The following is a 12,653-nucleotide window of genomic DNA, read 5'->3' as shown; positions in this document are numbered from 1 at the left end:
CAGGAGGGTGTGGTCCTTCATACCATATTGGGATAGAGTCAATCCACAGACTCTCACCCTCTGTGAAAACAAAATAAGAAACTCCTTCCAAAGTATCATGTCCTCGATCCAAATTTCAAAGTCAAGGCATTTTCAAAATATCTATGTTGGATTAGTTCAGCAGCATTTATAAAAAAAAAACAATATCTTTTAGCAGCTATTGCTCCTTCCTCAGAATTAAAACGATTCAAACAGAGCATAATACCATAAAATATCAAAATTCTCTGTGGATTTTCCATCTTTGTGTGATTCATTTAACCTCTATTTTATTTTTTTCCTTTTTATTTTTTGACTTTTGAGACAGGTTCTCTGTATCTTTGACATGGAATAACTCTGTAGATCAGGCTGTCCATCCCCTCACCCTATAATAATCAAAACACCAAATACACAGGTTAAATAAAGAATATTAAAAAGTGAATTTTTGAAAAACAAACTTAGAGACAGATGGCTTGAGAGCCAGTTTTCTCTTTCCACCTTCTGTCCTGTGATCTAAAAGCAGAAAGTTGTAAGATCCCATGGATCACATGTGTGTTTGTATGATTATCTTTATCAGAGGAGTTTCTTTTCCCTTTTGGTAGATGAAACATGTCTAAATCCTCTTAGTGATAAAGAGAGATGCTTACAGTCCCCATGTTCTGTATGGGAAGCATGAATATCTGCTTTGTTAGAGCCTGTTCCAACTTAGATTTGATAGGTCTTGAATGTTTATGGCTGCTGTTGGGAGAAGCAATCCTCTACCACACTTCTCATTTGATTGCGAGGATCTGCAGCCTCCCTTAGAGATGGAAGGTTCTGTGCACTCTTGAGGTGTTGCTTTTTGTATCTGGCTCACTTTTGGAGGATGAGTGTTTGAACTCTGTTTTGGACAAAGAGCATATTAGGCAGCCTTCATGTTCTGAATGGGAAACATGAACAACTGGTTTGTTAGAGGGGACCTGTTCCAGTTTGATTTTGGTAGATTTGGAATATCTAGGAATTCCTTGGGCAGAAGGAGAAAACCTGAGGCCTTCCTCATAAGGTTGTGAGGATCTCAAACTCCCTTTGCAGAAGTAGTAGTGATGCTCGGTTTAGGATCAGTGTTAAGCCTGCAGCAACATTGATAGAAACATAATCTCCTCCCCATTTTTGGGAGAATGGTGAAATTTCAAGCCTTCATCTTCTGTTGGCACAGATTTGAGGCATGATTCTTTAGAATCAAGTTTTGATTTTGTTTTCTTTGATTACAAATGTTTGGAACCACCTAGTCGAGAGGGAGAACATCTTTGATATTTTGTAGCAGGAGAACTAGATTTGAAGTTCCATTCTGATGATACTTGGTTTGGAAACACTCCTCGGAGTAGTAGCAGTCAAACGTGAGTTTGTATCTTCCATATATATATGGAAGATACAAGCCTACTTTTGGCAGATGTGAATGATCTTAAGGCATCCAATTCTAAAAGTAAATATCTGATACTTCATTTAAGAAATGAAGCATGCTTCACTATTTTTGGTAGAATTGGAACTTCTATGGCTTTTATTGGGATAAGATTAATATCTCAGACAGTCTCCATGAGAAGGAATAGGAATGAACTTTCATGTGCACAAGTAGTCATTCTTAAAGGCTCCATTGAAAAGAAAGTTACCACTCCTTCTTGGGTAGATGGTATAGGTTCTAGAAGCCCTTGGGATGGTGTGGAACTTTAAAATGTATCATAAAGAGGTCTTGGGGGCTCCATATTCTTTTGGTTACATACTGAAGGCATTGAGTACATTTTTCAGAATTCCAATGTCTCAGAGCCTCTTAAAAGGATGGTAAAGTTTCTAGAGATCCTGACACAGGTCCTGAGGTCTTACTAAGCTCTTTTGCTTTTGGCAAAGTTTCTTAGGTCTCTGGTGTAAGGGAAGGTTGCAGAGTCTACATTGAAGGAGGTTGATATTCCAAGGAATCTTGGGAAGTTGTTGAAGTTTCTGTAACCTTATTGTAAGAAGATGTTATTTCTAGAAAACTATTGTGAAATGGTGGAGTTTCTATTGTACCCTAATGAGAGTCAGAAAGTTGAAACATTCCTGAATCAGATGATGACTGTCCTAAAGGCTCAAGGGTCAAAGGAGGGCTTGAAGCCTCTTGGGAGGACAAAAATGATCTGGAGACTCTTGAGCAGATGATGAATGTCCAAGTTATTCCTAAGCTGATATGGACAATCCCAGAGCCTCTTTGAAATGCAATGAATTTCCTGTATAGCCTTGCTGAGAGGATAATCTTCTTGTCCAACTTAAGATATTTCCTGACAATGTTGTGCTGAAGGGGATAATTACCAAGTCCCAGATGCAGGTAGAGTGGGTCTTAGAAAACCTTTGTCCAGTGGAGGAGGTCCCAGGGATTCATCCAGAGATACTGATGGTCCAAAAATTTCTTTTGCAGATACAGATGGTCCTATAGTACTTTAGCCAGAGAATGAAATTTTGAGAGTTTCTAGGGTAGATAGAAATGTTTCTAAAATTCCTAGGTAAGAGTCTGATATATTACAAGCTTCTTTGGAGATGCCAAAGTTCTGATGTCTCTGGCATAAGGGGGGGCCCTTTTAGACTCTGTACTGAAAGAAACATATGTGCTACAGCATTTTGGGCAGGTGCTGAAGTATGTATAAACCCCTGGGTAGAAGAAGCCTTTTCTAGAGTGCTATGAGTAGATGATGATGGTTTGCCATGGCCTTTTGAATTTTCTGATAGTCCAAGATTTCCTAGATCAGATAATGATAATGACTGTCCTTAATGCCATTGTTCCAAACAAGTGACTGAAGCCTATTTAGGTATAAGGAACTATCTGGATACCCAGAAGCATTTATTGAATGTCTATCTGCTGAAATAGACAATCTCAGAGCCTTTTGTGAATTCATAAAATTCCGGCTTTGGTTTGCTGAGATGGTGAATCTCTCTGTAATCCTAAAGATGTGTCCTGACAACATTTTTTTTTTCAGAGAGGGAGAGTGACCCTCTCCCAGATGCAGGTGGAGTGGAACCCATAGATGCTTGCTCAGGAGTAGAAGTTTTCAGGGATTCCTCCAGAGATACTGATGGTCCTAAATTTCTTTCTCAGATATAGATGGTCCCACAGTACTTTGGCAGAGAATGAAATTTCCAGAGATCTTGAGGTAAATGGAAAGTATCTGTAGTTCTTGTGGAAGAGTCTGATATATTACAAGCCTCTTTGTTAGATGAAATATTCTGATGTCTCTGGCATATGGGAGCCTGTTTTAGAATCTGCACTGAAGGAAGGAGATGTTCTAGAGTATTTTGGGCAGGTGGTGTAGTTTCTATATTCCTTTTGGTAGAAGATGGTATTTCGAGAGTGCTATGGGTAGATCGTGGTGTTTAGTGCCCCCGTGAACATTAAGATAGCCCAATGTCTCCTAGATCAGATAATGCTAATGATAAGGACTGCCCTGGATGCCCTGTTCCAAATAAGTGCCTGAAGCCTCTTCAAGTGACAGAGAAATATCTGAAGAACCATGAAAATATGGTGAGTGTCAAAGAGATTCTTTTGCTGATATGGACATTCCTAGAGCTTCTTGTGCAGACAATGCATTTACTGGACAGTTTTGCTTCAGTGGTTTCATAAAGTCACCTGTTTGCATGAACACATTTGTTTTAAATCTTTGTCCATTAATGAAATTCTATCAACCCCCCTTTGAGATGAGGCAGTATTCACAAATTGTTGGTTAGATGGAGAAAATCCCAGAGCTCTGTAGGAAATTGTTGGTTATCTCAATGTCACTTGTTCAGTTATAGAAGGCCTGTGCACCTTTGGCAATTGTTGAAAATCTCATTATCTCTAAAATAGATGTCAGAGTGTCTATAGACCTTGAGAGAGATTTCAAAATATTACAAATCTCTATATAAAAAGGCAAAGGATCTGTTGTCTCTTAAGCAATATTGGGAAGAACGCAGAGGCCACTCCAAAGAAGCCTGGATTTCTGGAACACTTTGAGCTAATAATGGTGCTGTTACTACAGAATTTGGTGAGCACCTTGTGTAGATATTGATGATCCTAAAGGATCTTTTGAAGATTGAGAAAGTCCAAATTCTTGTGGAATAGATGATGAATGTACACCAGCCTCTTGGGCTAAAGAAGGTTCTAGATTCTCTTGAGAAGATATGAACATTTCTAGAGGTTCTTTTTCAGATTTTGAATGTCCTACAAATGATTGTGCTGATATGGAAGTTCCAAGAGCCCTTTTCATGGATAATGAATCTCCTAAACAACCTTACTGAAGTGGTGATAATCTTAGAATCACATTGGCAGCTCTAGACAATTTTGAGTACAATTGAGCTGATTATAAATATTGGGAGGTCCCTTGTACAGATGAGGTAGGTCTCAGTGAACATTTAGAAGAAGGAGAAAATTGAACAGATTTTTGGAGAGATGATGATTCCTGAATTTATTAGTCAGAAACAGAAAGGAACAGAGCACTTTGGGCAGATATTGAATGTCACAGATTTACTGGGAGAGGTGTCAAAGTTTCTAGACTCACAGATGAAGACTCAGAACATTTAAAAACCATTAGGCGAGATGTTATAGTTTCTGATGACTTTGGAATCCATTGGGAATTTCCCAAATACTCTGTGAATCAGATTGAAGTTACCGAGCAACGTGCACATCTAAGAAACCTTCTACTTTCTGGAGAGAAGAAGATGTTTCTAGAATAACTTGAGAAGGTGAAATATATTACAATATTCCTTGGGCAGGAAAAATGTGTTTCTTGTGGGACAGATGGGAATTTTGCCACAAACCCTTGAATATAAGAAGTGTCTTGCACTTTGTGGGAAGGTCTGGATGATTCTGCAGACCCTTAGACAAATGGGCAATGTCCCATAGACTCTTGTCCTGATACAGACAATCACAAAGTTCCTTGGAGAGATAATGAACATCCTTCATGTTCCTTCTGATGTGTTGTTTATCCTAGAGTAACTTTTGTGGATACAGAATTTTTTTACCACAACTGATCAAGTGGGGAATGTTCCAGAGTACCTGGTGTAGGTTGGGTGGGTTCCGGAGACTCTTGGGAAGATAGAGAATGTTTTAGAGAAGTTTGGATGTTTGGTGAAGATTCTAGATGCTTCTAGTAGGTGTGTACAGTTCTGATTTATTTTGGGAAGATAGAGAAAAGCTCCAAGTATGTTGGAGTGTAGAACTGAAATGCCATTGTGTCCTTGAGGCAGATAGAATTTTTTCTACAGGCCCTGAAATAGACAGAGCAGTTTTAAACACCCCTTGGGCAGATGACCAGTCTTTTAATTTCCCCTTTGAAAATTAAGAATTTGCATCAGTTCATAGGAAAGAAATCATCATTGGCATATGTCAAAGTTTCTGTTCTCCTCTGAAAAATGATGGATTCCTATACCTTTTGCGAAGATGTAGGTATACTGGAACATGCTGGGTAGACACAGGAGGTGTGAGCATCCATGAAAAAGATGGAGACATTCCTACATCCACTTTGTTAGGTGGAAAAAATCCTAGAGTCATGGGAGTACATAATGAAGATCTCAAATCCACTCTTGAGTAATTGGATAACACTAGATTGCCATTTGCCCAGGTAGAAACTTCCAGAGTCATTTTCCCACATGAATAAAGGCAAGATTCCACAACTTCTAGTAAAGATAATGAATGTCTGGAACTCATTTGAACAGATAAGGAAATTTCCAAAGACTCTAGAGAAGAGGATAGAGGGCTTTGCCCAGATAAAGGAATCATCATTTGCCCCTTTCAAGAAGTCAAAGTTCCTAAAGTGTCTGGATCAGATGGATCTCTTTTGTGAACCTTTTGTGCAGACTTCCAATATCCAAGAGGTCCCATAGAATGAAACAGAGGGCCCTAGATAGCCTTGCATAGAATTAGAGTAATGAAAAGTTTCTTCTTCCAACAGTTTAGGTTTCAAAAGGCACTGGAAAGAATGGAAATAACTCAAGTTTTCTTGGGCATATACAGAATGTTCCCATAGCTCATCAGATACCACAAGTCATCTATTAGTTGTAGAACTTTTGCATACACCTGGTGAAGATGATGAATATCTTGGCAAGTCCCAGGCAGTTAGCAAAGGTTCTACAAAAATTTTGGAGACCCTGGAACTGATTTCAAATTTTCTATCATTTTTTTGGCATGCTGGCTATATCCCTGATACTCTGTGGTAGATGATGCATATGCTAATGTACTTTGTGCAGAGGTGAACTTGATAATGTATGTTATGTACGTGAGGAAGTTCGTGAGAGCCCTTGAGCATGTAGGATGTCCTAGACTCCTTTGTGCAGATGTGGCCAGACCCTTGTGTAAATACACAGTAACCTACAGTTTCTTGAGCACATTGAGAAGTTGATTAACTCAACTGACAAAAGGAGTAAAGTCCCAGAATCTCCTGAAGACAAGGATCATATACTGAACTTCCTACATGAGATGGAGAATTTTCCAATGTCTCTCTTTTATGTGACATTGGCCATGATAACTATGTTTATTTTGGACTTTTCTTTGGATGCCTGCAGATGATAACAAAGGCCCCAGAGTTCCTTTTTAAGATGCTGATGGACTCAGTGATCAGATACATTAACTTCTAGAGGCAGATGAGCAGAGATTAGAAATGCTGGATCACTTGGGATATGTGATGAAAATCTTCTAGGCACTTTATTAAATGGTGAAGACTATGTAGGACCTGGGCTAGATGCACAGATTACCACAGGCTCTCTTACAGAAGACAAATGGCTGAGATTCATTAGGACAAGTTGAAATGATTATAGATTGCCAAAAAAAACAATGTAAAGATAAAGTTCTCCCTGAGGAAATGAAAAAATAACAGAGTTCCTTGTGCATACAAAGAAATTTCCAGATGTGATCCAAAATATAGAAAATGTTCAGGATATCCTGAACTCTCAGAAATTTTGAATATTTCCTGAGAACCAGAGCTAGATATTCCAGTACCTCAAGGAGAGGACATAGATCCTCATGTGCTCTTTTCAGATTGAGAAGGTTTCAGAGATCCTGGGACACATGGTGGATACTGTAAAGAATTTTGCACAGACTGAGAAGTTTTTTGAGGGATTTGGGATGAAGCAGGATGCTTCCTAGTTCCTTGATTACACTGCAATGTCACTAGAGTTCCTTGTGCAGACACAGATAAGTCGAAAGACCCTTGGGGAAATAAAGAAGGGTCCTCAAGCCCTTCTGCACTCTGACACTCACAAATATATCTGACTAGATTATAAAGATTCTAAAGTGTCTGGGTATTTTGAATAAACATCAGAGGTTCTGTCCTTGATGCAAAATGTCCTACTGTATTTCTTACAGATGTCAAATTTCCAATTGTGCCTTTGGCAGGTATGAGACTCTCCACAGTGTCCTTTGAAGCATAGGAATACTCTAAGAGTCCCTTGTGCAGATTTGGACATTTTCAGAGTTCCTTGTGATGGTGGGCATGTTCCCACAATCATTTCATCAGAACAAGAAGATGCTGGAGTTGTTTATCTTGATGACAAAACACCCAGATGCCCTGGTACAGATGGAATGTTTCCCTGGTCACTTGGGTAGATGGAGAATTTGTATATGGCACTGGAACTGCTTTGAAAAGTGTAGAAATTTGCAGAGTCTCTTCAGCTAATTATGCTAATTTCAGCATTTCCTCAGATGACATAACATGTTCCAGAGGCCCATTTGCAGGTTTCAAAGCTCTTATAATGCCTTAGCTAGAAGGGAAAAAATTCTGCAGATCCTTTGGCAGAACTTAGAAATCATCTAGGCACTAGAGTTTGTTACAAAGTTTCTATTATGCTTGTAGCAGACTGAGAAGTTTCCACACTCTCTCTCAAACCTGAAAAATGAACCAAGGTATTCTGGGAATATTGCTATTGTCTCAAAATTTTTGAAAATATACTGACTGTTTTGAAGACCTTTGCATAAACGACAAAGAACTTGGGCAAGCAACGTTACCTCTGTAGCTGTCGAGACTACATTAGGAAATTTCAAAATAGCAAATTTTCTAGAGACCATGGATTATATAAAGGATTTTCCTGAGCACCTAGAGAAAATGATAAATGTTCTATGTGATCTAGTGAAGGTAAAAATTTCCCTGATGTTTCTGTCTAGATTTGTTATGTTCTGTACTCCTTGTAATCCTTATAGTATGTTGGATAGATGAAGAAAAATTTTAGACTATTGGGAAGAAATTAGATGTTTCAAAGCCCTATTAGACGGTACCAGAGTCCCTACAATTCATTGTGTTGATATAGATAGTTTTAGAGACCCTTGTTCAGATAGTGAAGGTCCTAGATTCTTGGGCAGATGCAAAAAATTCTACAGTTCCTTTTGTAGGTAAAGAAATTACCAGCAGCGTTTGAGCAGGTGGAGAAACACTGAGTTCCTTATGGGCACATTGATTAGTCTCTAACTTAGAAGGTGGATGTCTTTCTGTGCTTTGTGCCTGTGTGTGTTTTACCAAAGTGGGTTCTGTGTAAGGAATAGCTATTTCAGGAATTTGAGTAGTTGGTGAAGTTTTCATCATCACCTGCCCTTATGTTTTCACTTTCAGTTTCTTGTGAAGATGGTCAAAATTAACCATCTTTTTTCAAAGATGGAGAAGGAGGCTCGTTGGGTTACCAGCTGTCCTGTTTAGGTGCTGAGGAGATCCATCTGGAGGGGTGAGTGTGTGCGATCCAAGCGCGGATTATCCCGGAAGAGAGCACAAAGCCCCGTCCCCAAGCTACTTCTGAAGGGCTGTCTTTCTTACAGACAATCCCCCCCTCCTGCCAGCAAGCCTGCATGCTCTGCAAGGTCCTTGCTCAGGAACAGGTTTCTGCTCCTACACTGATGCTACCCTCCCAGAGAGGTGAGTGCCTGCCTACCGGGCAGGCCTCAACAACCCCCAAAAGTTGCACGGGCACCTTCAGCTTGGAGGCAGAGTCTCCTGTGCTATTCTGGACCCTGCCCTGCCTGCCACGTTCTTCCTTTTGTCCCAGGTTCATTGGGTTACCTGCTGTCCCTGTTTTGGTGCTGAGGAGCTCCATCTGGACTGGTGAGTGTGTGCTATCCACGGGCGGATTGTTCCAGAAAGAGCTCCCCCAGCTCCTTCTGCAAGGCTGTCTTTTTTAACACTCCCCACAAGCCGGTGTGGTCTGCAAGGTCCTTTGCTCAGAACAGGTTTCTGCTCCTACACTAAGGCTACCCCCCCAGAGAGGTGAGTACCTGCCTACCGGGCAGTCCTCAAGGACCCCAAAGATAGCATGGGCATCTTCAGCTTGGGGGCAGGGTCTCCTGTGCTCTACCTGACCCAGCCCTGCCCCACAAGTTTGCCCGGTTGTCTGTGGGTCATTGGATTACCAAGCGTACATTTTTCGGTGCTGAGGAGTTTCATATGGACTGGAATGATTTCTGCTTCTACACTGAGGAGATACACCCAGAGAGTCATCACAGCAAAGTCTGTACCAAGACACCAGGCCTCTCCTGGCTCCATTTGAAGAAAAGATGTGAAAGTGTCAATGCAAGAATTCCTCCAGGAACCTGAAAGGCAACATGACATCACCAGAATCCAGGCATCCCGAAATAAGAAGAATTGTACAGCCTACTCCAGAAGAATTAGAAGAAATCAACTCAAAATGAATTATATGAAAATAATAGAAGACCTTAAAAAGGAGGTAAAAACTGCCATAAACAATTAGAGATTACAAACAAAAAGGTACAGGAAATATGTAAATCCCTCAAAGATACCCAAGAAAACCAAGAGAAACAAGAAAAATCAATCAAAAATTTAAGGGAAGCGGTTCAAGACTTGAAGAATGAAATGGAAGTAATGAAGAAAACACAAACCAAAGAGAGAATGTAGATGGAAAATCAGGGTAAACAAACAGGAACTAAGGAGACAAGTACTACAAACAGATTACAAGAGATAGAAGAAAGAATGTCAGAAACTGAAGATAACATAGAGAAAATAAAAACACTGTTCAAAGAAAACACCAAAACCAACAAATTTGCATCACAAAACATTCAGGAAATATAGGACACAATAAAAAGACCAAACCTAAGAATTATAGGCATAGAGAAGGAAAAGAAGTACAGCTCAACTGTTCAGAAAATATATTTAATAAAATTATAGAAGAGAACTTTCCTAACCTAAAGAAAGATATTCCTTTGATGGTTCAAGAAGCATACAGAACACCGAATAGGCTGCACCAAAAAAAAATATATATCCTTGCCATATAATAAACAAAACACAAAACATACAGAATAAAGAAAGAATATTAAGATCTGCAAAGAAATAAGGCCAAGTTACTTATGAAGGTAAACCAATAAGACTTACACCTCACTTCTCTCTGGAACGCATGACAGCCAGAAGGTTTGGATAGATGTACTGCAGAAACTAAGAGAATATGGATGCAAGCCCAGATTACTATACCCAGCCCAGCTTTCATTCAGTATAAATGGAGAAAACAAAATTTTCCAGTATAAAAACAGATTTAAACAACACGTAGCAACAAATCCAGCCTTACAGAAAGTAATAGAAGGAAAATCACAACACAAGGAGTCCAACAATGCACACAATAACTCAGATATCTAGTGATGTTTCACCAACACAACTCGAAAAAGGGAAAAACACAAACTCCATTGCCCCCCAAACCAAAAAAAGTGACCGGATTTAATAACCACTGGTCTCTAATATCACTTAATATCAATGGACTCAACTCACCTATAAAAATGCACAGGCTAAGAGATTGGATACAAAAACAGGATCCAACATTCTGCTGTTTACAAGAAACACACCTCAACCACAAAGACAGACATCTATTCAGAGTAAAGGACTGGGAAAAGGTTTATCAAGCAAACGGACCTAAGAAATAAGCAGGTGTGGTCATACTAATTTCTAACAAAGTTGACTTCAAACTTAAATCAATCAGAAGACATGGAGAGGGACATTTTTACTCATAACAGAAACAATTCATGAGGACAAAGTCTCAATCCTGAATATCTATGCACATAATATAAAAGTACCCACTTATGTAAAAGAAACATTACTAAAACTCAAGGCAGTCATCAAACCACACACACTAATAGTAGGAGATTTCAACACTCCTCTCTCACCAATGGACAGGTCAATCAGACAGACAACTAACAGAGAAATAAGAGTATTAAGGCAGGTAATGAATCAAATGGAATTAACAGACATCTATAGATCATTCCACCCAAATAGGAAAGAATATACCTTCTTATCTGCAGCTTATGGAAACTTCTAGAAAATTGACAACATAATCGGTAACAAAGCAAACTTACACGGTTAAAAAAATATTAGTAACCACATGTGTCTTATCAGATCACCATGGATTAAATTTAGAATTCAACAATAATGCTAACCCTAGAAAGCCTATGAACTCATGGAAACTGGACAGTCAACTACTGAACCACACCTGGATCAAGGAAGAAATAAAGAAAAAAATTAATGTCTTTCTTGAACTCAATGAAAATAAAGACTCAACATACTCAAACCTATGGGACACTATGAAAGCTGTGCTAAGAGGAAAGTTCATAGCACTAAGTGCCCACTTAAAGAAAACAGAGAAAGCACATATTGGAGACTTAACAGCCCACTTGAAAGGTATAGAAAAAAAGAAGCAGACTCACATAGGAGGAGTAGAAGACTGGTAATAATCAAACTGAGGGATGAAATCAACAAAATAGAATCACAGAAAACAATCCAAAGAATCAATGAAACAAAAAGCTGTTTCCTGGATAAAATAAACAAGATTGATAAATCCCTATTCAAACTAAGCAAACGACCAGGAGAGAATACAAAAATTAACATGATCAGTAATGAAAAGGGAGACATAACCCCAGACACAGAGGAAATTCAGAAAATCATTAGATCTTACTACAAAAGCCTATATGCCATAAAATTGGAAATATTAAAGAAACAGACACTTTTTAGATAAGTTCCATATACCAAAGTGCTGTGTTACGAGCGGCAGGTCTGCGTCCCTGGCATGCGGCCGCCCGCATGGCTAGCTTTACCCGAAATAATTATACAGAAACTGTATTCTTTTAAACACTGCCTGACCCATTAGTTTCAGTTTCTTATTGGCTAGCTCTTACATATTGATCTAACCCATTTCTATTAATCTGTGTAGCCCACGAGCTGGCTTACCAGGAAAGATCTTAACCTGCGTCTGTCTGGAGTGGGAGAATCATGGCGACTCCCTGACTCAGCTTCTTTCTCCCAGCATTCCATTCTGTTTACTCCGCCTACCTAAGGGTTGGCCTATCAAATGGGTCTAGGCAGTTTCTTTATTAATAAGAAATCACTCCCACATCATTTCCCCTTTTTCTGTTTAAACAAAAAAGAAAGGCTTTAACTTTAACATCGTAAAATTACATATAGCAAAACAGTTATCAAGCAAGAATTACAGTTACAATATTTATATCTATTTTATCTTTTATCATAACTAAGGAAAACTATAACTATCTATTCATTCTTCAACTCCATCAAAGACTCCAGAAGGATATAATACTACTTAAGTAAACAAGAAATAAGAAAACTCTAGAAATGACAGAGACATCTTGCTGCCTGGACAGTCACCCAAAGTTCTTTTGTACCTTTGGGGCATCCATC

The sequence above is a fragment of the Microtus oregoni genome, unplaced genomic scaffold (assembly GCF_018167655.1).
Source record: "Microtus oregoni isolate MIOR12 unplaced genomic scaffold, Mior012 000113F_ref0000058, whole genome shotgun sequence".
Lineage (NCBI taxonomy): Eukaryota > Metazoa > Chordata > Mammalia > Rodentia > Cricetidae > Microtus > Microtus oregoni.
Note: the sequence above shows the minus strand (reverse complement) of the source record.